This window comes from Pholis gunnellus (assembly GCF_910591455.1).
Source record: "Pholis gunnellus genome assembly, chromosome: 9".
Lineage (NCBI taxonomy): Eukaryota > Metazoa > Chordata > Actinopteri > Perciformes > Pholidae > Pholis > Pholis gunnellus.
The window spans coordinates 1,665,195-1,669,707 of NC_136535.1; positions in this window are offsets into that span (position 1 = coordinate 1,665,195).

The following is a 4,513-nucleotide window of genomic DNA, read 5'->3' on the forward strand; positions in this document are numbered from 1 at the left end:
GAAGTGACATTGAATCTCTGAGCTGTCGTGAGATAAATGAGGCAACATTTTGACTTTGATCATGATTTTGAATAACCATGAGTGTTTATGTATAACACGATTTCACTGAAACCCACATGTATTAGAGACCCCCAGCTGCAGCTGCCTACCTGAACTCTGCTATCATAGCAGGAAACAGAGGAGTACCAGTGGTTAGCTAAAGGTTGTCCCAGAGGAGTTGAAGCCATCTGTTAAAACCATCTCTCACACTGCTGCTGTGACATTGGAATGGTGGAAAAGAAAAAAAACACAGTGAGACTGAGAATGACAGCAGAAGTATTTTCCACTTGGCCAAGCTTACAGCGCATGTGTCACAAATGTTCTTTCTCTCTCACTGCTGCTGTCATGGAGGTTTCATGCAAATGCAAGCTTGAGATCATAAGTGACATTTTCCCAGAATGCAAACAGAGTTGAAGCAGTGATGAATATTTACAGGGGCAGCGGGAACCTGAAAGTGTCTCTGAAGGAGTTAGACGACACCGCTTAGAGAGGCTCACACTGGGACAGTTTGGAACTGGGCAGCTGCCACTGGTCACTGTGAGTGTACTGGGAAATACATGCATAAATACATTTACATTGATGCATTGCACAAGAGTTGGCTCAGCTCCCTGAAGTGCTCTATAATGTGTTAGCTGAAGGAGGCCATGTTTGGTTTCTCTGAAAGGTTAAAAATGCAGCTGTGTTTCATGGCACTGGGTTAATGCTTCTCTAATAGGTTCATACATGTCTTCATCCACCCTTAGAATCACAGAGACTGAGCGACTGTCTATGGTGCATGCCAATATCGGCAATCCTCCAAATTAATCAACAAAGTAAGTTGTATGCATAAATATCAACGGTGTCCAGAAGCTGTCTGGGGCCTAAAATAACCTTCCTACATTGTGTCCCATCAACAAGTCTGACTTCGGACGCAGTCTGTCCACACTGAATTGTGCTTGTCATGTAAACTATCCACGTCGGCTGTGCGCTTAGATCAGCCTTCAGACACTTATCTGTGTAAATGGTAAATAGTCTGTACTTGTATTTCTCTTTTCCAGTCTTCCGACCACTCAAAGCGCTTTAACAATACATGTCATCATTCACCCATTCACACCCATTCATACACTGATGGCAGGGGCTACCATGCAATGTGCCACCTACCCATCGGGACTAATCATTTATACACCGATGGATCAGCCTGTGGGAGCAATTTGGGGTTAAGGACACTTAACTACCACAGTCGCCCCACAAACAGAAAACACACATTTTATATTGAAGCGGGATATTTACTGGAAACATGACATACAATATACCTAACGGCAGATAACTTTCAGCTCCATGGCGTTCTCCCTCCAGCCAGCTGACCCAAACTTTAGCTTTTTTAAACTATTTTTTTCAGTTGCTGTTTCACTGAACAAAAATCACAACAAAACATCCCTCTTGGACCAGAGAGCCCCCCAAGTGCTAAGGGGGGGGGGGGGGCAACAGAGTACACAAATGTAGTACAAATCAATTCTGAGAACGAATGAAATGATATTTTATGATATATCATATATCAAAAACCTACGTAACAAAGAAATTCTGATAAAATGGACCATGTAACCTATTTTAATCACTCAAAAACATATATATACACAAAGTACTACAATATACTACAGGTACTACCACAATTTCACCTATTTTTCGCCAGGAGACGGCGAGCTTTGTTCTCCGTTACCAATACCAGCCACGACCTACGGCACTTTCACAGACAAACCGCATATCAAAGAGCACGAGGACTCCACACTGAATCTATCCAAATTCTTCTCCTTCAAACCATTAAAAAGTTACAATTCATCTGCCACAGAGCAACACTCAGCCAAACAGCAAGAAAATGTAAACGCTTCGTACCTTGAGATGGTTTTCTGGATGAAAATCGGCAAAAAAAGAAAATTAATCTTTGCAGCCATGTGATGCCGTTCTCTCTCCTCCGTTCTGTGAAAAAAACGGAGTCTCTACGAGCCTCATGTTTTTGTATTTTTATAGGCTTAAAATTCCGTCAATCAACTCAAAGAATGCACCATTACACGCGTCAGACTCTTCCGGGTTCAAATCTGTGTTGTATGCGCAAATCGGCCAATCACAGTCTTTGGTAAGGTACAATTGAAATCTGTGAAACTGAAATTCAGATGAGGATGAGCCATGTTTTACAGGTTTATATAGAGCCCAGGCTCTCAAAATGATGCCAAACTGCTGTATTAGATAGATTGAACACTATTAGTGATAAAAGAAGTGATATATATAGTTATATAGTATATAAAAGTGCAATAAAACAGCTATAAGTGCTGCTTCCAAAATCAGAATTGACGTTGGCTGACCTCGGCTGACCTGTACACAAACCTTGATTTCTCAGGCATACGTCACTCTATCAGGCCAATTCTTTTTTAAAGACCCCTAACCTGTTGTACTATGACTTGTGAGGGTTGATTTGGGTGTATCTGCATCATTTCAAATCGAGAATATCAATAAAAGTGCAATTGTTTCAGGCGAACCTGAACATTTTCAATTTGAGCTGTGTGTTATATTCATTCAGCATTTACCAGTAACATATGCACTGATATGTACACATAAACAAATCTCACTAGTGTTAGTGTTATTATTCCATTGGAATTATTCAAATAGACCTTGTAGTTAGAGAGATAAGCCCCTTTGAGTACGGGTACGACATTTTCGAGCAGAGGCCTAAAAATAGGGCTTGGTTCTAAGAGGTTAATAAATAAAAGTACAAATAAAAACAGACGTAAAAGTAAAAGGGGTCACCATTCACTCTTTACAACCTTTCATCCGTTCTTTTCAGACCAGCTGAGAACACGACCCATCTTTTCTCTTGTATACAGTCCATTTCCCCCAGTGTTGATCATGGATCCCTGCTTTAATCCTTAGATAATGAGTCCGTTTTTCCTCTACAATGTCCAGCCACTGTCCTGGACTTGGAGGGTCACATTTCAACCAGCTCCTTGTGATGGCCTCTTTACATGCGAGTATCAGGATTTTAAAGAGGTAGATGTCTTTCTTTTGAATTATGTTGCCAAGTATCAATTCCAGGTATACAATCCAGGGGTCTCTGGGAATCTTGTAGCATAGAATCTCCTCCAGAGTCTGAATAACTCTGTCCCAGAATGTTTTTATACATGACAAGAAAGTATGTGAGTGGTTGGCATTCATCTGCCCACACTGTCTCCAGCATGGCTGCTCTTTACCCAATTGTTTATGTTTTATATGGGGTGTAATAAAAAAGCGGATTCTTCCATCCGAATTCCCGCCATCTTCTAGAGCTAGTGGAAGTTTGTTGCGTTGTACACATGGAATGCCAATCACTCTTCAACAGTTTAATGTTCAGTTCTACTTCCCATTTCAGTTTTACATAGTGTGTTTCTTCCATTTCGTTTTTGTAAACTCCTGCACAGTTTGGAAACCAACTTTGAGGGGGTTTGTTTGTATGCACCTGTCAACACTTCAATCACTTCATTACCTTCTGATGAAACTCCGTTTTTAATTTCTGTATCATAGAAATGTCTTAGCTGTACATATCTGAACAGGTCCCCATTTTCTAAATTAAAATCTCCTTTGAGTTTTTCAAATTCTTTCCCTCTATGAGTGTACATACTGCTGTTATTCCTTTTTCTCTCCACCGTACAAATGTATTATCTATCTGCCCAGGTCTAAACCTGGGGGTCTGAGAGGGCCAAATCAGAAGTTTACCGTCTCCTTCCAATTTGTATTTTTTGACTATACTAGTCTTCTCCCACTTTTTAACTATTGGCCCCACCCCCACAATAAAAATGAATAAAAGAAGAAAATAGATACAAAATGAAAATGTCACAAGGATAAATTAATCAACTCTAATTAGCACGTGTGTCTATATTCACCAATTCAGCCTATATTTGATAATTAAAATACTAAGTCACTTAAGTTAAACACCCTCTGGCACAATTATTGACATCTTCATACTTTCGGACCATCTCCGCTGCACATCATGAACTTGTGGTCAAGGGAGTTCTGGAAAGTACCCAATAGCAAGACCATAAGACAGGATTCAGGTACAGAACAGACTTTATTGACACTGGACAGAAGGTGTTTTCCCATGGTCCGACACCGGAAGGCAGGCAGGATCACCTGTGTGGATCCCTTGGTCCGACACAGGATGACAGGCAGGATGTTGGTGTGGTTTCCCGTGGACCGACACCAGAAGGCAGGCACACCAGTAGGCACAGGATCTTTAGACGGTACAGGGTTGAAGACGGTGGTAGACGGTACGGACTGACAACCCAGGACTGCAGGACCAGGGTTGATATACTGCCAGGAGGATGATTAGTGGGATCAGGATCTGGTGTGTCAGCCTGCAGGAGGTTATCGGCTGGAGTGTCCGCAGCTGTGCACCAGTCAGGGGTGTGGCACCTGACACTTGTTAGCCATGTGTTTGGTTTGTTAATTTCTTATAGTGTGAAGTACATAG